Raw genomic sequence first — 24,392 nt, forward strand, 5'->3', positions numbered from 1 at the left:
TTTGAGTTGAACCATCTCTCCATCAGAAAGCTCGCCCTCACAGCTGGTACTAATCGGGGCTCTGCTGCCTGGGCTCAGCAGACGGGGTGAAGAGCAAGACTGAACTTTCACTGGAGCTGATTTGCCTCAAGCCAGAAGTACAGGCTGGTGTCCTGCTGCTGACCCACGCTATGCTGGCCCTTTGGCTAATGAGAGTATCTCTGTCTCCCGAGCTGTCAGGCTCACATCTTCGAAGATCATTATTTCATTAAAAACCTTCTACAGGAAAATATTGTGAATTTTTCTTTCTACTGCACTGCCTGGTCTGAACGGCTTTAAGCCTTCAGCAAGACGCTGAAATTCTCAGCTCAATAAGAGAGAGGATCACTTAGGACTAAGTATTTTACAAAATGAAAGTCTTTGTTCTTGATGCTAAGAAATCTTAGACTTCCAGTTGTGCAATGCTTCAGGAAATAAGATCTTATACTTTAAAGCAGTGTAATGGCCTTGCATCTTGGTGGAGAAGTTGGAGATAGTCAGGAGAAAAAAGAGAGAGAGAGAGATTGGTGGAAGGAAAGGAAATCCGTAAAAAGGAAAAGAGGCAAGAAGGCATGCAAGGATGAGGAGCATTGGGAGAAGGACACGGAGTTGACAAGGAATACCTAATGTTTTTATCGCTCCAGTGTAGACAAAGCTAAAGTGAAAAAATTATAACTTTTTTTGCCAACTCCAATACGTATTTAACAGAAACATTTATATCTGGGTGGTTGTTAGAAGATACATCTTTATAAACAAAATGAAAGACCATACTCTAAAATACTAAGGAACTCTTCAGATGAAATATAAACTGAATGAAGCATAGGTCTACCTTCCAAATCCATTATCATATGGCTTTTATTTCATTTCCAGTGGAAAAGTAAAGAATATTTTTTCCTGTTCTACCTTCTCACATGATCCTGTGGGATAAAAAATTCTGAAGATTAATGAGTTCTTAATGACCTAGTTACCTCTTAATTATTGAGACAACATGTGTTAATAATCATCAGCCTCTCTGAATGAAAGTTTCAAACACGTGCCAAGCAAGTATGCATTGTATTCACCCTAGCAAATACGGTGCCTGCATTAAATAAATGGCGACAATAAAGTGGGGCACAACAACCCCATTGTGCTTATATCAGGGGCTTTAAGAAAAATTCCTTACTACCTTTGTGTGACATTAAGAACATCCAGGGCGAAAACTGTGGATGCTTCCCATAAGCTGTGTGATCGAGTGCTGTGCTCCACAGGACAAAGACGCACTTTTCAAATGGCAGCACTTTTAATCCCACACTGGTTGTTCGGTAACTAACGGTGACCCCCTAGAAGGACTGTTTTTGACATTGCAAAAGACAGCATATACCTTTTCGTGTTTCCAACTTCTTATTCTTTGCTTTAGGGTATTTGAAATTGGATATGGGGGGAAATTGTGATATTCTTTCCATTCTTGTAAAATGAATTCTTGGAAAGCTTGAGGGGCTCTGCTAGCAATTGTTAATGAAGCTTTATTAACTAACCTAGGACACTACCCTATGGAATAATAGCGTAGTAAAATAGATGTCCTCCCAGGGCTCACTTCTTTTATTAACAGTGCACAGGGAAGTGAGCAAGGCTCTGGGGAATGAACACGGCCAGGTGAATGAGGCATGCGGCTTTTCCTTCTAGATCAGCAATTCACCTCTGGCTCAAATCAGATATGTCCCCAATTGGACATAACAATTATTAAATCAATCCTCATAGATTGTTTTCTGCTGGAACTGGCAGCTTTTCTTTATAATCTAATTGGTTAACTTTAATTCCATATTTATAAACTCATAGACTTTTCCTTTTCAAAAGTGCAATTTTTATCTTTAGAAACTCAAAGCTTGAGAAAAAGGTACAAAGAAAGTATCTATTGTGATATGTTTTACCAGTTTTTGTGGTTTTCAGTTTCAGATACAATTTTGTTTGTTTTCTGTCTTCGGAAATGTAATAAGCTCAGAGAAAGTCCAGGAAAAGAGAAATGAGTACTAAAAGGTGTTTGAGTACTAGGGCTGAGAAGACTAGATTGACACTGGAAGCAAATAAAGAACTGTAAACACACAAGGTAGACACAGCTGAGCGAAGAGGCACAGCCACGGAGGGAAGCCAACAGAATAGACAGACGCATATTCCCTCTCAATATTCTGAGACCTCGCATAAAAAATATTAGACTTGGCTGGAGGTTTTCAAGGTATAGAGAACCCCTTGCCCTCAAACCAGCTAAACTGAAAACTACAAAAATGGCAAACAGACAGCTACCCTTCTGGCTGTGATGTTGGTTCCTCCCAGATTGAATTTTCTATGTCACTCCGTATGGCTGGTGTTGTTCTGTCTTGCCCTCTGTTGACTTGGGTCTTACCTATAGCCATGGTCTGCTCTGATGAGGCAGAGAGAACCTATTAACTCACAATCACTCACTGGGAAACAAACAGACCTCAGAGAAGTGTGCACTAATTTGCCGTCACTACCATCTAGCAAGAATTTGAACTGGTGACCAATTTGGAGGCAGGGATATTTCCACGTGTTTAAATATCATTTATCCTGAGAAGTGCACATTACTGAAAAGAACAGGAGACCCCATTGGGACTTAATTAGAAAAGGCTGAACTGGGAAGTGACAGTTGCCATGCTGTTTTGGAGCTGTGCTCCAGCCCTTGTTTCTCTCTCCTGTAGTAACACAATTAATATCATGTATCTAGTTTTAATAGAGGCAGTAACTCTAGTAAGACACATTATTGCTTCTTGGCCCAAAGAGAAATGTTCATATATTTCTCTCCTTGCTGTTATCTGTCAAGCCGACTGGCTTCGTCTGTACCCTGAGACATTACACATTCAGGAAAGCAGTTGTTTCCCCCATATGTCTTGGGGGAAAGCGATCATTTTTCAGAAAGGCATGAGGTGCATGGAACATTTTCGTACTTGCTTCCTTTCTACATATATCAGGTGGTAGCCATTATAACATTCCCAGTACATACCACTGACGGGAGAACTGGAACTTCTATTACCTACAGTTTGTATTTATTTCATTGGGAGACAGAGTTATAAAGCTGCTTCCTGACATACAGCAACAGCTGCTAAGCATCTGTCCACCGTCTTACAAAAGAATTCAATGAGAGCAAGAAAAAATTAGTTAAGGACCGCCACTTGGAAACTGAACAGTCGTCTTGAAAGTAAATTGATGACAAAATTCTCAGTATCTTATCTTTAATTTATTTACAAACCGTAGAGAATGATGATTATATTACTTTTATTTTTAACCAACCGTTTTTATCACACTTTGTTTTCTCCAGGCTACTTCCACATCCATTGTTTGTGATTCCAGCTCAATACGCTGCTAATTTATGAAGCCCATTTGGACCACAGCAACCTCTGTGCTAGGTGGTAAAGAATTTCTTTTCTTCCCCCTGTGTTAACTACAGACTATTTACAATATGAGTGTTTCCTACGTCTTTTTTTGTTATTAATAGACAATTTTTCAGAGCATTTTTAAGTTTATAGAAAAACTGGGCTGAAAGAGTTCCAATATTCTCTTTCATTGCCACCCTCCGCACGGTTTTTCCTTGTTATTAACATCTAATGCGGCACATCGTTACAATTGATGAGCCAATACTGATACATTATTGTTAACTAAAGTTCATAATTTACAAAAGGGTTGACTCAGTATTGTACAATCTGTAGGTTTTGAAAAATGTATAACAGCATACATCCACCATTATAGTATCCTACAGAATAATTTCACCACCCTAAAAATCCCTTACGCTTCGCCTATTCATTCCTCTCCCCCTTTCTGAGAATCCCTGGCAACCACTCATCTTTTTACTGTCTCCATAGTTTTGCCTTTTCCAGAATGTCACATAGTTGGAATCATAAAGTATGTAAGCTTTCCGGTTGGCTTTTTTCACTTAGCAATATCCATTTAAGTTTGCTCCATTTTTTTCTGTGGCTTGATAGTTATATGTTTTTATCACTGAATAACATTTCATTTTATGGATGTGCCACAGTTCATCCATTCACTAATTGAAACCTTCCAAATTCTGGCAATTATGAGTAAAGCTGCTATAAGCATTTGTGCGCAGGTTTTTGTGTGGACATTTTTTTTTTTTTTAAGATTTTATTTTTCCTTTTTCTCCCCAAAGACCCCTGGTACATAGTTGTATATTTTTAATTATGGGTCCTTCTAGTTGTGGCATGTGGGATGCTGCCTTAACATGGCTTGATGAGTGGTGCTATGTTCGTGCCCAGGATCTGAACTGGTGAAACCCTGGGCCGCAGAATCAGAGCGTGCGGACTTAACCGCTTGGCCACGGGGCCGGCCCTTGTGTGGACATAAGTTTTAAACTCATTTGATTAAATATCACATAGCATGATTGCTGGATTGTATGGTACACATATGTTCAATTCCATAAAAAAATGCCAACTGTTTTCCAAAGTGGCTGTAGCATTTTGCACTCCCAGCAGCAATGAATGGGGGTTCCTGTTGTTCCACATTATTGCCTACATTCGCTACTGTCAATGTTTTGGATTTTGGCCATTCTAATAGGCGTGTAGTGATATCTCACTGGCATTTTAATTTGCAAAACCCTGATGACGTATGATGTTGAGCATCTTGTAATACACTTATTTCCATCTGTATATCTTTTTTGGTGAGGTATCTGTTCAGGTCCTTTGCCCACTTTTTAACAGGGTTGTTTGTTTTCTTATTATTGAGTTTTAAGAGTTCTTTGTATATTATGGATACGTTCCTTTATCTGTAGCATATTTTGGAATATTTTTCTCCTAGTCTGTGGCTTGTCTTTTGATTCCTTTAATGATATTACTTTTTCATTTAATTTATACAATACTGCTTACTCTAAGGATATTGTGAACTTAAAGACTTGTATTTATAATGTTGATTTTAACCTTTAAGTTCTAAGGAAGCATGGGTTTTGAATTTCTATAGATAGCATGTATAAATAAACCAGGAGTTCTGGACTCCAACTGTGCCAAAACTAGCTGATTTAATAATATCAGGAAATTGCTTTAATTTCCTTAGAATTACATGGAGGAAGGATCCAGAGAAAATTTAGACATAAGACTAAGGAATACAGGAGATTACTTCAAGGTCCCTTTAAGGATCATTTTAACACTAAGGCTCAGTGATAATCAAGGATTTATTCATTTGTTCAATAAATCAATAAATACTATTAATCAATTATTTATTAGGTACCAGGAACTGCTTTAGGCACCAGGTGCTAGAGATACAGAATGAACAAGAGAGACATGGTATTTGCTCACATGAGCCTTGCATTCTATTTCTAGAAGAAGAGTGCAGATGGGTAGGGGTGGAATAAACAACACAATTGATAATTTAGTCACAATTTTCCTAAGAGTCTAGAAGAAGTGCAGAATGCAATGAGATTACACAGTAAGTAGAATAACTTATGAGGTGACCTTTGAAGGATAAACAAACAGCTTGGTGAAACAGGAGAAAATAGTCATTCTAAAAAATGGAACAGGGGCCGGCCCTGTGGCTGAGTGGTTAAGTTCACATGCTCCACTTCAGTGGCATGGGGTTTGCTGGTTAGGATTCTTGGTGCAGACCTAAGACTGATCACCAGGCCATGCTGTGGTGGCATCCCACATGGAAGAACTAGAATGACTTGCAACCATGATGTACAACTATGTACTGGGGCTTTGGGGAGAAAAAGAAAAGAAAAAAAGAGGAAGATTTGCAACTTGTTAGCTGAAGGCCATCTTAAAAAATAACAGTAATAAAAAAAAAAATAGGGCTGACCCAGTGGCATAGCGGTTAAGTTCACACGTTCCACTTCTCAGCGGCCTGGGTTTCGCCGGTTCGGATCCTGGGTGCGGACATGGCACCACTTGGCAAAAGCCATGCTGTGGTAGGTGTCACATGTATAAAGTAGAGGAAGATGGGCATGGATGTTAGCTCAGGGCCAGTGCTCCTCAGTAAAAAGAGGAGGATTGGCAGTAGTTAGCTCAAATCTTCCTCAAAAATAAATAATAATAAAATAAAAGATGGAACAGCATAGGTGAAGGCCCTGAGCAAGAAAAAACATGAACTTTTCTAGAAGCAGAAGAAGGATGAGTACAGTGGAACACAAAGTAAAACAAAGGAAGAGACGCAAAAGGAGGCTGTTGAAGTTATTGAAAGGATTTGCGTGTGTGTGTGTGTGTATCTGTGTATGTAGAGTCAGTGGGCAGAATCAATGAAAATAGCTCCTGTTTGAAGATATGTCAGGGCACATTGTTGAGAATGGATTTGGCTTTGTTGGAACAATGTTGATGTGGGGTTAGTAGTCAGGAGGCAATTGCTCTAATCCAGCCAAGAAATGATGGTTGCTTGAAGTTGTATGTGGGTCTGGAGATTAAAGAGAAGATATTTTTGGGTTTAAAGAGGATGTAAATTGTTGATTAATCATATTTTCTTGGGCCTAGTTAAGGAGAAGAAGATATTGAGGATATTCCTAGCTGGCTGCATCATACAACTTGGTGAATGGTCATGTTATTCATTGAGCTAGGGAATCATGAAGGAAGAGGAAATCTGACAAAGAAGATGATGAAGTTTGAATATGTTAATGTTGAAGTATCTGTGAAAAACAATTGGAGACATCAAGTAGACGACTGCATATATAGGTCAAGAGTTAAGAGGAAATTCTAAGATGGAGATATAAATATTGAGAGTCATTAGTTGTAAATATATAACTAATATAGAAGATTAGATCACTATTCATAAAACATCCACTTCCTCCCCTCCACCATGAAAGGAATTACTTCCTGGTTCCTAGTCTTAGGGCTTGCCATGTGACTTGCTTTGGCCAATGGCATGTTAGCATATGCAACATAGTCAGAGGCTTGAAATGAGCTTATGCAATTGGGCTTGTCTTATTGCACTACAGCCTTTCACCAATCTTGGTGAGCTGTTGCTCCAAGGAGTATGAAAGATGTCAGCAGACCTGGAGCCAACTTGCAACTTGAAGACAAATCGAGTCCAGTCCAGTCCAGACTAGCTGGAGTCTGAGTGACCTACAGATGCGCTGGCAATGTGTATGCCACTGATATTTCATTGCTATATTTTATGCAGCAATAGCTATCGAAGACTTAACAATGAGCTGACTTAAGGAGACAGGAAAAAAGGAAGATGGGAAGAGAGACTAGGGTCAAATCTTGAGGAATGACAACATTTAAAAGTTGAGTAGAGGGCCAGCATGGTGGCATAGTGGTTAAGTTTGCACATTCTGCTTTAGTGGCCAGGAGTTCACAGGTTTGGATCTTGGGCGTGGACCTAGCACCACTCATCAAGCCGTGCTGTGGCAGCGTCCCACATACAAAGTAGAGGAAGATTGGCATGGATGTTAGCTCAGGGACCATCATCCTCAAGCAAAAAGAGGAAGACTGGCAACAGATGTTAGCTCAGGGCTAATCGTCCTCACACAAACAAAAAAAAGTTGAGTAGAGGATAAGTGGCCAAAGAAGAAAGGGAAAGATCAAGAGCTCTTAATGACAAGAAAATCAAAGAGGTAGGGATGAGTCAACAGGGAAAAAAATCTACTACAAGCTCAGAAAAGATAATTTAGCAACATAAAAATTATTGATGATCTCAGCAAGAGCCCTTTCAGCCCTGAGATAGGAAAGTATGTGGGTGTAAGCTGGAGAGTCAGTGTAAGATGAAAATATAGAAACAGCTAGTGCAGAGCAAGTAACACATTCACTTGCTGATTGAAAGCTTCTAGTGGGGAGAGAAGGAAAACAAGAGCACAGCAAAGAAAAAGCATAATTACTAGTACCAAATTTCTGAGAATTTTGTAGGGGATGGGAAATGGACCACAGGCTGAAAGATTGGTTATTGGATGGAGAAACTCTCCGTTGTGATAACAGGTGGGAAAAAGGTTTAGAGACAAGAAGTTGAGAAAATTCCAGCCAGTAGCTTCATTTTTTTCCTGAAAAATTCTGTATAAGCTTCATGTCATTTTCTGAGAGTGAAGAAGGAAGTAGGAAATTCAGAGTTTTCATGCTTGGGAAGACAGTGGTCTCCCATTTTCCACTGCAAGAGGGTTAACCTTGTTTGCAATGAATGAGCAAAACCCCTTTGTTCTTGAGGGTTTTCACTTAAAGTTTTGAACCTTTTTGTTTTTCTAATTGTTTGTGTGTTTTTCAAATCAATGATACGCACACTTTTATGAGTGAAAATATCTGCACTAAATCTAAGTGGGAAACTTTTGTTTTTCTCTTCCCTTCTCTGTCTTCTGTTATCAGTTATTTTGCATTGCAAATAAGCACATACTCAACCTTGAGTTGAAAACTTGGCTCTTCTTCCCCTTTCATTATGGAGTACACATTCCAAATTTCAAAATTTAAACTCACAGAATAGACATATGAAGCTTACATAGATTTGCAAAGGAAGAGTAAAAGGTGATAGAAGAGGAAGACGGAAATTTCAGGATAATACTCTGCTTCTATGCAGCACTGAGTTTTACCCTTGAAACTCTTCCAGAATTTTCTTTTTCATGGGCTTTATGGCCAATTGCCTCCAGATAGGCACACTTCTTTCCACAAATATCCTTTTAAATTTGACACCCGGACCATATGTTATGCTGTTTCACTCTGATTTGCAGGCAGAACTCTCCCCAGTCTACATTTAATTATGTGGAGCATTTGGCTTGCTAAAGGCTTACAACTCTACCAGAACCCCCTGGAATCCATTATGTCTCCCAGATCAGAGGAATCATGGATGTTAACTAGGACTGCAATATACTGGGTAGTTACTCATAGTATATAAAGGTTTGTTCATAACCATTGTTTGGAGGTGATTTATGCCATTCTGACTCTAATTATTATGGAAGAACTTTGCTACAGAAGAAAATATACCCTGCTCTGGCAAGCTTGGCACTCTTTCCTTTGAAAAGATGAAGGTCAAGGCAGCTTTCCCTGCTTGATTGACTATAAGGGATCTCATATGGGATTGGAGTGTGAAAGTCCCTTTGGGCTACAGCTATCGGCCTGAGGCACAGTTAGCATAGGTTACCTGGTTTCCTTGCCGCAAAATGTAGCCTGTTGCTTGATGCCGTAGTGGACACTGCTGCGCTGCCAAGATTCACTCTTGAGGGAGGAGGCATTCATTTCCCTAGTGGCTGGAGAATGGTGCCTGCTGACAGTTCACAGCTGTCTCCTATCCCAGGAATTGTCCTCAGCCAAAAGAAGCATTCTTGCCTCATATTGCACCCTCACTCAAGAGGCAGGCAGCATTCAACAACTGGTCCATGTAGGACTGAAATTCTGGGCCCCCTTGCCTCCATTAGGAACATCTCCATAGGACCGTCTCAGCTTCAGAGCTTTCTGTGAGATCATCTGAGGCCTCTGTGGCAACTGCTTCTAAGTGCAACATCTCTTTCTGGGCAATCCTACTTCCCTCTTTCTGTTACGGGTGTTTCTGAGAGCACACCCCAATAAACCATCTGAATGTAAATCTCTATCTCAGTGTTTGTTTCTCAATTTAAGACACTTAGTGCCAGGAGCGGTCTGAGGAAACAGACTCTAAAAGTGATTGTGGAGCTGTATCATCGGCCAGCCTGCTGACAACAGGGACTCTATTAGTTCAGGTAAATAGAATATTAATAATTCCTGAAAAGTAGTGGTGTATTATAAAAACTTTCACCAATGCTGACTGGTGAACTGGGATGGGATACCAGTGGAAGGGATGTATAAGCATGTGAAATATCCCAGGTATTTGAGAGGTTCCAGGGAGGTAGGAATTATAAGAGATGATGTAACTGGGGGCTATCAATGCACTGAAGAAGCAAGGATGAGGGAGATTAATCAATTTAAGGCAAAGAGTGATAGCTAGAGGACCTCCTTGGCAGTATATAAAAAGGTTCTCATCTTCCACAGAAAGAGGCAGAAAAAACTGAAGATCAGGTCCAGGATGCAATTAGAAGAATGTGTCATAGAGAAAATTGTATTTTAAATCCCAAGAGGTCTGCTTTGCCAAGGTTAGGGCCCTGACTGGGAGGGAGCAGCAACCTGAGACTTGGGATGGGAACAGATGAGTGAATGCACTCAGACTCCTGAATCTTTAGATACTTCTGAATCCCCTGGGCCTGCAGAAGTGGCCCATTTCCTCTTGTTCAAGACTAGTGCCTCTCCCTTTTTGCTTGAAGACAATGAAAAGACTTCTGCCTTTCAAGACAAGGCGTGCCTCCATCAGCATCTGCCCACACAGTTCCTCTTGGCCACCAGACAATTAACTAGGGCTAAGTCAAATGTTCCCTGACTGGGAAAATGCTGATCTGCTAAGTGGTCCATACTCAGAAGGAACTGCACAATGGAGCTGGCATATACCAGGACAAGCCAGAAGGATGCATATAGGATTGTATTCTGAGGGTATTTGATCAAAGTGAGCACTTTCCCTAGAGACAGGGGTCCCAGGGGACAGTGCAAACATGCTGCTAGAATGGATTTTAGAAGATTTGAGAAACGATGATTTAAGGAAGTAAAATAAAAGCTCCAGGACCTCTGTGGCAGAGAGTAGAAGAAGGGATCAAAAGGCACACAATAGTGGGTGTTCTAGAAAGTACGTAATATGTAAGACCAGAAAACCAGCAGTTGACTGTGTTCCATGGAAGAGCTATGTTCCAAAACCACAAAAAATGAGCTTCTGAGAGAAACATCAGCATCATTGAGAAGCCCAGTGGTGGCTGTTCATGGGGCTGGTATAATAGGAGATACTGTTAAAGAAGTGGGCTTCCCGATAGCAATGGTGGATGACGGAATCCTGAAATAAGAGGCCAGGTGGCAGTGCTTAACTATTATCAGTACGGTGGACGCAATTACCATAAAAAGCAGTGAGGCTGGAGTGGCAGCCGTGGATAACTGACCTGTGGAAAGCTATAGAGAAGGTTAGTAGAAAAAGCCTTTCTGAGGGCAAAATAGATGGTCAGCCAGCAGGAGTATTGCTCAGCATATACAATCCAGAAACTAAAGAAAGGATGATCAGGAGACTGAAGGCAACCATTCCAATCAAAAGTCAAGATCCCTTGCCTTCTATAACTTAGCCAATTTTTAAATCCAGAGCCCATCAACTGAAAGAGAGGCCAGATTCCCAGGAAGAGGGGCCCTGCAAAATCTCAGCTTATGAACACAGTACCAATTTTTCCAGATCTTCCTTAAGTTACCTATGGCCATATATACTCAAGTAACAATACACAGCGGAAAGGGAAATACCTCAATATTTTGAGAAATGGTGAATTATGGGTCAAGGGGGAGGGCTAGGTAATAAGTGGAATCCTGGCTCATGTTCAGGTCACAGGAGTTCACTGGGTTCACAAATACACCCAGTGTTTATTTTCCCAGCACACAAATTTATAATAGGCATGTTTATAGTTGGAGTTGGCAGAACCATTGTGTTGAATTTTTGGTCTGTGGAGTAAAAGCTGCCAAAGTGGGAAAGACCAAGCTAAAGCTCTAACACTATTCCCCTTTGCCCACCCAAGTCAAGTTAATAAATATAAAGCCACATCATGTATCAGCAGAGATTATTGTCACACTTAGTGACCTGAAGGATTTGAAGACTGTTGCCTCTACCATATCCACCTTTAACTCACTGCTCTGGCCCTTAGAAAAGTCTGAAAGATCTCAGAAGATCACAGTGGACTAACACCACTCCAAAAATTGGTCCATTTGCAGCCAGCCGGATATAGTGTATTTATCAGGTTTATATCACACTTGTCACAACCAAGAGGGAAAGATAATGCTTGATAGGCCTCTTCAAGTTATAGAGGCAGCATATTTTACACTTGTGGGTACTTCCCCAACCAGTTTACCAAGTGGCACAGAAGGTTCCCAAGTCGAGTGGAGCCTAGAGTAGGAAAGGGCTCTGCAGCAGGAGCAAGCTATGATATATACAGCTTACCAGGTGGGCAATAAGATCTAGAAAACCCTATGGCATTGGAGACATCGGTGCTGGGAGGAGAAAACACATCATGTTGAGTTTCTGGGAAGGTCATTTAGGAAAACTACAATATGGACATTTAGATCCACGAAATCGCAGGATTAGATGGAACCATCAGCGATCCATCTAATATGGAAGATATTATGATCTCCTAGCACAGATAGCTCTAATTCAAGTTTGGGCGTGAGCAGGCAAAGTGGGTACAAGTAAGCTGCACGAGCAGGTAACACATACTCCCACACCATCCCCTAATATTGCATGGGCACCTCTCCATCAGCTAGTACCTATGAGCCATATGCCGGGTCCCTCATAACCGGATGATGGAGGAGAAGAAGGCCAAGGTGTGTCACAAATGGATTTACTTGGTATATAGGTCCAAGCCAAAAATAGACAGCTTCTGTGCTAAAGCTCCACTCAGAGGTGTCCCAGAAAGACAGTGGTGAAGAGAAAAGCTTTGAACAGTTTATATAGTCCTCCACTTTTTGTAAAAAGAGAAGTAGTATGTATGAGGGAAGCACATACATGGATTCATAGGCAATGGTAAATAGTTTCATCAGTTGGTCAGAAGCTTCAAAAGCGAAAGACTAGGGATAAGAATGTCTGAGGAAGAGACATGTGCATGAATCTATGAAAGAGGGGCAGGATGTGTGAAAATCTTTGTATCATATGATAACACCCAACAGAGCTCCTCCACTGTTAAAGAGGCACTATGCGAGCAGGTAGACAAAGTGACTCAGCCAATTGATATTAGCCAAGCTTTCTCACTGGCTACGCAAATGCTGGCGCATGAGTGCATGAACAGAGTACTTTGGGCAACAGAGATCAAGGCTGTGCCTGAGCCCAATAGCATGGATTGCCACTCATTAAGGCTGATCTAGTTAATCCTATTGCTGAATGTTCCATATTTCAGTAACTTTGAGTCCCTAATATGGCATCATCTGTTGAGGAGACCAATCAGCCACTTGGTGGCAAGTTGATTACACTAGACCCTTTCCATCTTGGAAGGGGAAGTGTTTCATCTTGACTGAAATTGACATATATTCTAAATACACATTTTTATTTACTACTCATAGGGTCTCAGCAGTACTATTCGAGGCCTTTACCCAGTGTTTATTTCATTAGTATGGGATACAACATAATATTAAACTGGACTAAGGAACCCACTTTACAGAAAAGGAAGTGGAGCAGTGGGCACATGATCATGGGGTCCGCTGGTTCTATCATATGCCACACTAATTAGAAGCCACTAGCTTGATAGGGTGAAGTAACAGCTATTTGGACATGAAGTTGAGATAAGATGATGCCCTAAGGAAATGGAGTGCCATCTGCACCCAGTATACAAACTAAATCAACAAGCATTATATGGTGCTGTGTCCCCAGTAAGTAGATTATATGGGTCTAGGACCCAAGACTTGGAAGTAGGAGTGGCTTTGCCTTTCATCAGTCTCACTGAGCCACTTAGGTGATTTGTGCTTCCCTTCCTTGCAGTTGTGCTCCACGGGAAAGGTCCTGATTCCCAGAGAGGGAACTTCTACCAGAAACTGCATCAACAGTTCCATTAAACTCTGAGTTAGGCTGCCTCCTGTCACTCAGGGCCCTTGTGCTGAGAGGCCAGCAGGTGAGAGAATGAACTACTACCCTGGCAGGAGTACTTGACCCCAATCATCAGGAAGAGATAGGGCTGCTGCTACATGCTGGGGGGCAGGAAAGACTAAGTTTGGCATCACTGTAATCTATGGGAGCATCTCAGCATATCCCCCATGACCAGTTTTGAAAGTAAATGGATACTGCAGCAGCCACACTGAGAAGGACGTAGTGATGAAAGTCATAGACCTGCCAGGGATGACATTCTGGGTCAACCTACAAGGCAAACAATCTTAGACCAGCAGAGGAGGAGAATGTCGAACGGGCGATAGAGGAGGGGGATAATGCATACTAACTATAGCTGTGTGCTCACTGTAGCAGCAGGTACTTTGTTTAATTCTACTAAACTCCCTCTCATAAGAATCTCCAGGAAAGGAGACTAATGTAAATTCGGGAGGAGTGATTTCAAGCGGCACTGAACTTATGCAAGCAGGTTGGTCCAAGAGGCACAGGGATGGACTAAGTGAGCATTGCTGTCTGCCAATGAATGCACAACTGAGGAACAATTCCTTAGCTGCTGGGAGTGTTGTCTTCAGACTGTTCACATTTGAGTCCCTCTCAGGAATTGCCTTAGGTCCAAAGTGAGCAGCCTTGTCCCTCCCAGGAATACTTTACATCCAATGACTGATCAATCAAAGTGTCGGAAGTCCCTACTCCCTCAATTCAGACCATCTTTAAAGGGCTATCCCGAGTTTAATGTTCCCTGTGGGATCAGATGAGGATTCTGATTCAACTGCATCATAGTTATCTTTTCCTTCTTCCTAATCCTTCTTTCCTCACTCCCTTATAGCTGTTATTCCTGACTGCATCCCCCAGTATGCCTGTTATCCGATCCCCAAGTCTATTTCCTGAGGAAACCAACTAGAAACAAATTCCAGTTCTTCATTAGTCACTGATAATTTATTTTCTCTGGTTGTCCTTTTTTTTTTTTTTTTTTGAGGAGGATTAGCCCTGAGCTAACTACTGTCAATCCTCCTCTTTTTGCTGAGGAAGACTGGCCCTGAGTTAACATCCATGCCCATCTTCCCCTACCTTATATGTGGGACGCCTACCACAGCATGGGTTGCCCAGTGGTGCCATGTCCGCACCCAGGATCCGAACTGGTGAACCCCCGGCCGCCAGAGCAGAACATGTGTACTTTACCACTGCCCCATTGGGCAGGCCCTTCTGGTTGTCCCTTTTTATCTTGCGGTTTATACTGTGGTTTTCTTGCAACAATAGTCTACTCTAGATGGGTAAAGGCACAGTTGTTTTTTTTCAGCAAATAGTTTTAATATTAATTTCTATTGTTTTGAAATAGGGATTCCTAGACATAGTCCTCATTATTTGGTTAAGTCATCCTGAAAATCTACACCTAAAATTTGGAAAACAGGTACGATTGGTAGTAGGGGTGATATGGAAGGAGAGGAGTTGAGCAAAGTAGGAACTTAATCCTACTGGAGATGGAGACAAAAAATCAATAAAACCCCAACCATAAATCTATGAAAAAAAAACCTAATCTCTTTCTCAGCAATGTGCTTTTTTACCCAGTCTTACATTGCCAAAATGCTAATAGAAATATTAAAATTCTTCTTGAGGTTGTTTACTACAGTGAAGAAAATACTGATTAGCTCACTGCTAATCAAGGGTGAGCTATAAAATAATATATTAATAAGGCACAAAATAAATACCGCTTCCCTTGTCATCAATTACCATTCGAGTTAATCTAATTCTGATTTTCATTTTCATACCTAAATAGCTTGCCCCAAAACTGACAAACCCTGAAAAGTTGCTAAATACACTAAGAGTGTATCTTTTCTACCTTACTTTGTCTTTCCTAGGGAGTTCAATATTCAGCATCTCTTTCTCCTCTTTTGATGACCAGAAAAGGAAAACCCCGGATAATCTGGAGGCAATGTCGTGCTTTTTCCCCTCCTTTCTTTGTTCTGTCAAGTGGTGGTCCCTCAGATGACCTCATTATCCTATCTCTATACTGCTATCTGAGGGCCTAAATTGCTACTTTTATGTAGTTCTTTGTGTTCAAACTCAGTTTTCTTTTCCATTTCTTATACCTCTCACTACTCTTCTTTCATTAAGAGCTAATTAACGTTCTTCCCATTATGAATGTGAGGGGTTTTTTAAAACATCTTACATCTATGTTAATTCTCTTCTTAAATAGGCTAAAGCTTTTTCTTCTTTAAACTTATATCTTTACTGTGTTTTTGTTCCATGGATTTCTAAAATGAGATTTTCAGATTTGTCCTTTCCAGTTGTAGTAGAAAACCTATGTGCGGAATGAAGTAATGACAGAGGGGACAGGGCCAGGCTGCAGTAAATGTCTGTGATATGAAGAGCCTTTCAGTGAGTTGACCTTTGGCTCATGGGCATAAGGGCCACCTCTCCATTGTTCCATGTTTTAGTAATGGCAGCTTACTTTATTTATGAAGGCAGGCTGTTGGTTTGACGTAAATAGCTCCTGTTCTGTGCTCTATGTTGCCCTACTCATAAACTCAATAGTTAGAAATTCAGAGGAAAAAAATAGCACAGTGTCCCTGACCATCTACAAGGAATATAATTTATTCTAACCAGAATTGACTTTATTTTGTATAATTCTTCCATTTCTCTGCCCCCATTATCCTTATTCTTTGGGGTGGTATTAATTAAGAGCCATTGATTTTCACTTAATGTCAATCCACTCATTATTTCAATTACCCTACAAATCCCACTCTTTCTTATTTAGCAATAGCATTCATTACAGATGCTACTTCTTTCTCTTACCAAATCTTTCCTCTTCTTTCAGAAGAGTCTGTCCTTGACCCACTACCTTCCTTCCCTTTCTCCACATCTCTTAGTGGCCTCTTTTGGCTGAATGCTTTAGTGACAATGACTACATTGACAATTCTGAAACCTCTCTGTCCACCTTTAACCTCTGTCCCAATATATATCTTCTCTGTCAATCAGAGTTCCCCTCTAGGCATTCAAATGCATAGTCAATCTATTTAAGAATGAAAGAATCTTTCATTTTGTCCCTCTTCCATCCCATCATTTAGAATCACCTTAGGCATCACTCTTCTAAAGCCTGAATATGCATTTTGATGCATGTCAAGATCAAGATGTATCTTTAAAGACAGACAGGGCCATGGTCAGAGGCCTTTCGCTGAGAGGCATTGCAGCTCACAGATGTCAAATTGTGGGAGAAAGGCTGGATACAGGACAAGGCCTGGGAAGTGACACAGGAATGAAGTTTTCTTGTGTCTGCAAGTCCAGAATCTCTATTTATCAGCTTACCCAGGAATGATTAAACTTTGGAGGACAAATTCAGGCCAAGCAAAATCACAAAAAAAACTGATTTGGAAACCAGAACGTGAGAGTTTCAAAACCAGAATGTGAGAGTATGCATTGAAAGAGGAGGACAGGTCTCAGAAGATGAGCCAAATCAGTCATTTCTTCTGGTCAAGAAGAAACTTACATGGATTCAATAGAAAACATTAGAGCTCTGAAGGTTGCTTGACTGAATGAGGACCAGAGAAGTATCACTTGGTGCCCAGCTCCCCCCAGGGAAGACTTCAGGCTCTGCCTAGTAAACTAGAGTCAAGTGCGAACGTGGGCCTCAAGATCCAAGTTCCTTTCTTGTAATAAGTCAGTCATTTCTTCAGATGGTCATTTGTGTTGATATGTACTAATTTCAATTTCAGAGTAATATTTCCTTCACCTTGGTCCTTCCCCACAAAATGAAGGATAACACATTGTAGTCTCCCCACACTAATCATGGGAGTTTTCTTTCATTCTGGCCAAAAAGACCTTTTAGATGATCCATGTTTCACTGAGCTAGAGACTCATATCTCACAAGTACCGGCAACTAGTCATTAATCTCTCCTATCAAGAGCTCTTGAAATGAGATCCTTGATACTTAGGTTTTTGATGACTATGGGGACCAAGATCATTTTAGGTGTAACTGATACCATCCATGAGGATTTAATCCTTTCAGAACAGCAATCATGAGCAGAAAAGTAATATTAGCCCATATTAATCAGAGTTGAATCTAAAACTTAAAAAAAATTTGATCCGCTCCATATAAAGGAAAAGATTAATCTGGTTTAGTAAAACGCATAATTTAAAAGGAATACTAATCTTTTAATTATCACATTGTGTGTGCATCTTTGAGAATTAGTTTTTATTTATTTTCTTTAAACAGTGCACACACCTTAAGAGGCAGCATAGCATATGGTTAAGAATATGGTCTCTGGAGCCAGAATGTCTGTAACTTAATTTCCCTATGCCTCAGTTCCATCATCTGTAAAAATGGGGTTTATAATAGTATCTCCCTTATGGAGTCAGTGGAAGCTTAAATAATTTAATATACTCAGCACTAAAACAATGCCTGATACAGAGATAGAACTATCTGTTGGTTATTTTTTATAAAAATGGATGAACATAAACATTTATGTGCTTTTTAAAAAGTAGTTTTTTAGGAGGTGGCAGGCCTGGTTCTCTCCTTCCTCTATCTTTCCTCTTGTCCTCAAATCAATGCCACTGTCCTCAATTTCATTCATACCTCAGGAAACCGATGCTTCAGTGTTCATATGTAACGTGTTTATCTGTATTTTTCTCTGGACATATAATTCTATAAAGAACATGCATATGCATTTGGAATAGTTGGTAATTGTTTCATTTTACAGAAGTCATGTCATCACATGCAAGCTTTTCTACATCTTTCTTCTCTCATTCACCAATCCCTTCATGTGCCCCAGGATACCACGAATTCATGGTTGTACCATGATGTGGGCATATGATCAGTTATGAAATCAGTTGTCCTTTGATGGACATTTATTTCCAGTTTCTAAACCATTATAAATCAAGCTGCAATAAATACCCTTTTATATAAATATCTTATATATTGACACTTTTATTTCCATAGCAGAGATTCCCACATTGAAACCACCGGTTTGAGGGTATATGTATTTTAATTTTAATGGATGCTGTCAGATTGCTTTCCATAAGTGTAACACTATACATTTTCCCCCATAATTCAAGAAAACATTTCTTTCCTGACATCCCCAGTAGCAATAGGTACTACTCTTCCTAATTGTTTCCAGTCTTATCCACAGAGAAGCGGCATTCAAAGAGGGTGAGAGGACTTCACAGAGTGAATCTGTCCATGTTGCACATAAGGAACAAAAATAGAAATGAAACAAGGAGAGGAAAATAAGCCAGAGACTAGCAGAAGTGCAATGAAATTGAGAATGAGGTGCTACTTTCTAGGAGCAGGCTGAAAAATAGAAACAAAATTCAAACAGAAATATGGCAGATTCACTTTAGTGTGTTCATTCCTTTAATTATTCATCTAGAGCTATCTATTTAACATCTACTAAAGCTCAGATATTAGTGATACAAAAGGTTACAACCATGAGTGAGATAGACAAGCTCCACGCACCCAAGAAACTTGCAGAGTGGTTGGAGATTCAAATGTGTACAGGCAGCCAAGGTCAAAGGGATCCAATCTGGGGAAATAGTTAGTGGACGTGGACTCAGTGTAACAATCAGTTTCATGCTGTGTACAATTGTCAAATCCACTAAAATGAAAGAACCGGAAGAGAAATAGAACCCAGTTTCACAGCAAACAGGGGCCAATAGGAACAAAGCAGGAAGAAGGGTCCAAGTGACTAGGATACAAGATAGGGCTTACTATTGGACATCGTGTTTATGGGATGGGGCAGAGAAACACCGAGAACCCTAAAGATGTGAACTGGAGGAGTCAATTAGATGGGTCTTCACTGCAGGGTTACTTAATTAGAAATGGGAAAATTGCTGCTTGTATGGTTTTGCTCAAGTACCTGATACTTGTTCTTTTGGGTATAACACAAACTAGAACTATTTCCAAATTCCAGGGAATTATGGGAAAAATGGTTTTGATATACTGATTAGCTGGATTCTACTACTTTCCCAGGAAAACAGTTAAATGGCCTGGAGATAATTGAATACTCATTTCGAAGAGATGGAGTGTGAGAAGGCTAATTCAATCATGGCAGTTCTACAGTGCAATGCCGTGAGGCCAGAGGAGGATGTCATCGTAACTATTTTCAGGTGCTCATCAGAGATCCAGGAAATTATAGTGGGAAAAGCTTGTGGGTTTGGCAATTATACACAGTATGCAACTGCACAAGAATGGTGAGCTTGGAAAACAGTTTTATCAGAATCCTATGGGCAGAAGGCAGATTTTAGGGGGACTTAGGAGTAATTGATCTATAGGAAAGAGGAGACCAAAAATGTAGACTACACTGTTTCAAGTTCTTGTAGTTATAGGAAGAAAAGTGATAAATTAGCAGAAAGGAGAAATAATTTGAGGGAAAAGATATGTTTTTTTCTTGAAAGAAAAGGAAAGCCTAAGCATATCAACAGATAGATAGAAAAGAGATAATGAATATTGACAAAGTTGAATATCAAAAGGAGATAGAGCAGATCTGAAGGAAGCTGACAGTAGAAAGTTTGGATCGTGGGCAAAGATAGAGGCTTAGTTGGAAAAGGCCAGAAGAGGACTTGGTGACTTCTGTTCCTAGAATTCTAGGTAAAGAGAATGTTTGAAAATATACATGCGTACACACAGAAATTCCAAAAGCAATATCATTGAAAAAATTTGTTTTTGAAAAATAGTTTGCATGTATGTAGGAAATATCTAGAGGGATGCACACTAAAGTGTTAATAGTGGTTACATTTGCAGACTGTTTCATTCAGTAAATATTTAATAGCTTCTCTTGTCAGGTGCTGTCTAGTCCAGAACTGGGAATATACTTGTAAACAAGTCCTGGCCTTTGTAGAATTCATATTCTAGTAAGGAGGCAAGTAACAAACAAGTGTAAAATACAGTATCTGTAATGAGTGCTATTAGCAAAACAGTAAGCAAGGTAAGAGAATAGGGAGTGACAGGGTTGCTATTTAGATAAGCAGGACTCTGAGCAGGAAATGCAGTGAGAGGAGAAGCAGATGTCTGCTGGAAGAACCTCCAGGCAAGGGGCTTGCAAGGGCAAAGACTGTGGGCCAGGAAAGGAGGGTGAGCTCAAGGAAATGCAAGGAGGTGAGCGGGCCTGGAGTAAGGTGAGAAAGGAGAGAGTGGTAAGGGGCTGTTTATATAAAAATTGGTTGGTAATAAGAAGAGCTTGAGAGTCCATTTCAAGGCAATGGGAGTGTTTTGAACTTGAAAGTGGCATGATCTGACTTAGATTTGAACAGGATCACTGGCTGCCATGTGAAGAATAGAAAGTCCAGGCGATGATAGGAGGCAGGAAGACAGGTAGGAAGCTGTGGCGGCAGTCATGGCAGAGACGGTGGTGCTAATGATAGATGGGTTAAAATGAGATTGAATTCAGCATGACTAAGGTTTGCTGATTGGGGATTTGACTTTTCTGTATGGTTAGATTATTTCCTTTGCAATAGGAATGGATTATTTCCATAATGTAGGTCAAAAAACCTAAGCCATTGCGTTGCTAAATACCAAGTTGACCAGCAAAGTCAGGTTAATAACATATTAAAATAACAGCCCCAACTACAACAGCAAAAACACGTAAGTCAAAACAGAATTCTAATAATGAAAGGATAGGCCTTTGCCTATACAGCTCTCTTCAGTGAGGTTAAAATTGAAAGTTAGGTCAATTCAAATTCTAGGACTGGGGAATGGGTCTCAGAGTACTAAGCTCTTTTCCCCCTAATTCTTTCAAAGTGTTACATTGAAATTACGGCTGAGTTTTCCAAAGAACCTGCAACAAGGCCCATGGATTCTTAATTAAATCAAGTGGTTAGCTATAAAGTTATCTTTATGCAAACAATTGTAGACTTTGTTTGTGTATGCAAATCATTTGGGTTGTTTTTGAACTTTGGAGTCATTAAAATCAACACCTGGATACATGCACCCCTGTGTTCATTGCAGCGTTGTTCACAATAGCCAAGACTTGGAGGCAACCTAGGTGCCAATAAGAGACAAATGGATAAAGAAGATGTGGTATATATACACAATGGACTACTACTCAGCCATAGGAAATGAGGAAATCTGGCCATTTTTGACAACACGGATGGACCTTGAGGCTATTACGCTAAGTGAAATAAGTCAGAGGGAGAAAGTCAAATACCATATGGTCTCACTCATAAGTAGAAGATAAAAACAACAACAAACAATCACGCAGAGACAGAGATTGGATTGGTGGTTACCAGAGGGGAAGGGGGGAGGGAGGAGGGCAAAGGGGTAATTAGGCTCATGTGTGTGGTAATGGATTGCAACTAGCCTTTGGGTGGTGAACATGATGTAATCTACACAGGAATCAAAATATAATGATGTACACTTGAAAAAAAATTCATTAATTAAAAAAAAATCAACATCTAGGTTGCCCTTGCTAGTGAGTTTTCTGGGGTCTAAGTATACATTCAGTTTTCCAAATATTTTGAGATCAAGGAGAGAAAAAGAATATTAAAAATATTAAATGTCTAATGTTATGACATTAATAAAAAACTAACATTATAAAAAAAGGCTTATGCCATCAACAAAACAATTACAAAACTGTCTGCTGACCAGAAAAAAAAAAAAAAAAGTAAAACTAGCTTACTTTTTTGTCCTGACTTAAACTTTCCATTTGAAGACTGCTAACGGGTTGATTTTCTCCCTGCTTGTGAGATGAGAGCAGGGAGCGTTCTAGCCTTGACAGGCCAACTGCTGCTTAAATTACAGTGTGACCTTTGGCTTGCTGGTGGAACAACATTTCCCTGACATGGCTTTGTCAAACTGTCCTTTCCCTTTCTGCAAACCTCAAGATAGGACACAACGTGCCAGCAAACTCTTCCAAAAATCTTGCAGAGAAAAAGCTGGCAACTTTTCTAGTAATTTGTGGTTGTGAAAGATGAAGAGTAGACATTTCAAGGGAGGGAAGCGTTCTAGGGCATCATGTTGTGTAGATATTCACTTCTGAAATGGAAATCTCTTTCCTGAGGCGGGTGTGGATTTAGTTCAATGACTTGATCTCTGAAATTAGTAATTTAAAGTGGAATAATTTAGATGCCTTTCACAATTCTGTTTCTAGATTGAAAAATGGGACTATCCCTATCAGCCATCCTGTCTGCAGAGATCCATGCTATTATTTTCTTCTTTGAATCTGCTCCCAAATAGGAATGCTAATCCTACAGCTAAGCCTTAAAGCTGACTTTCAAAATATGTCTTTCCCAGTGCCAGCCCACTTATTCCCCTAACTTGAAGAGAAAAATTTTATTTTTGTGGTTAGAGCTTCTTTTTGGGCTTTCCAATGCATTTCTTAGAGTCTGAACCCACATTTATTTTTAAACAGAAGGGACTAAGCCACCTTACATGTCCGAGACGGGCATGGCTAACACTCCACCCTCTTAAAACGAGGATATTTTAATTCTGGGTTTGTTTCTTTTTTGCCAATATCTTCCTTTCCTCTCCTTTCTCTCTTTTCCTAGACTCTGTCCTGACAATTAACATTTACTTAATGCTCTTATGAGACACATACTATGTCTTTATTTGCACTATCTCATTTAAACTATGCAATGACTTAAGGGCAGCTGACAGAGGTATGATTTTCCTCAATTTATCTATGAAGAAACCGAAGAGAGAGCTGATGAGTTAGCAAAGCAGGAATTTAAACCCAACCTGTTCCTAATGTTGCTCTTTCATTACTTGACACAACCACTTAGACTCAGCAAATTTTTTTTCCAGAGTTAATTTTGTTAGGTTATTTTCAGAGGTATTCTCCCAATCTCTAGATGAGGTCTCTTCTTGTCACATATAAGATAAGTAGTTTGAGCAGTGACAATATCAGTATGTTCCTCTATTTGTTTCGTTTAACATATGAAACTTCTGTTGTGTCCTTTATGCCGCTGTACTTTAAAGCTAAACTTGAAATTGCAGTTAAATCTCTGACCGAATAAGCATCAAAAAATAATAATTCTGACTCTCCAAACCACCAAACCTCACCTCTAATCTTATTTCCCTTCCGTGTAAACTTTCTTACATTTGGTTTGAGAAAAGAAAAAATGAAGCAGTCTGCTAATGAGATCTATACAACAAAGTCGAATCTTTGACATGGCACCTATTATAACAGTAGAGTTAGAAGTGCACATGCATACACAGGCACATATGCACACATGTACACACACATACACACGCACAGATGTGTGTCTTTTTCTTGTTATTTAATCTGAGAGACAGTGAAGAGCAAAGGCCGTGTTTAATGAGCTGCTGTGGATATTGTTCCAGTCTCCTTTACCAGGTGATCATTCTTAAGGAGAAGGGATGTGACAGCTTTGCATTCTGCATACCTCACTTGTGGGAAGGTGGCACACGCTCTGAAAGAAGAGTCCAAGAACATATTTTGGTTTTGTTTATTGTTATTCCAAGGGGGGATATACCTCATGCTTTTCTTGGTACATGTGTGGTACTTGAAATTATTGAGCATATGAATAAGTAAATAGACAATTTCAGGGACTGTTTAATTCATTTTAGTGGCTTTTCGTAGTGCAATCTGGAACTTTCAGTTAGCACACAGATGAATAATGGTTGAATTTTATTTAATTAATAAATTTGTTTATTTTGGTAAGGAAGATTGGCCCTGAGCTAACATCTGTTACTCATCTTCCTCTTTTTTTTTCTCCCCTAAAGCCTCAGCACATAGCTGCATATCCTAGCTGTAAGTCCTTCTAGTCTGTTTACACGGGATGCCCCCACAGCATGGCTTGATGGGCAGTGTGTAGGTCTGTGACTAGGATCCGACCCAGTGAACCCTGGGCCA

The 24,392-nt window shown here is 40.0% G+C and overlaps 1 long non-coding RNA gene across 4 annotated transcripts in view; it reads left to right on the plus strand.

The window, feature by feature from the left end:
- The window catches only part of LOC139046085 (uncharacterized), a 134,261-nt gene that overhangs the window by 25,001 nt on the left and 84,868 nt on the right, over positions 1 to 24,392 (plus strand). For all 4 annotated transcript variants that reach the window (XR_011505635.1, XR_011505637.1, XR_011505634.1 and 1 more), the window contains exon 2: positions 3,326 to 3,413. This is a non-coding gene — a long non-coding RNA (uncharacterized lncRNA). The remainder of the gene's footprint in view (positions 1 to 3,325; positions 3,414 to 24,392) is intronic.

This window comes from Equus asinus, chromosome 8 (assembly GCF_041296235.1).
Source record: "Equus asinus isolate D_3611 breed Donkey chromosome 8, EquAss-T2T_v2, whole genome shotgun sequence".
In the NCBI taxonomy this organism is placed as follows: domain Eukaryota; kingdom Metazoa; phylum Chordata; class Mammalia; order Perissodactyla; family Equidae; genus Equus; species Equus asinus.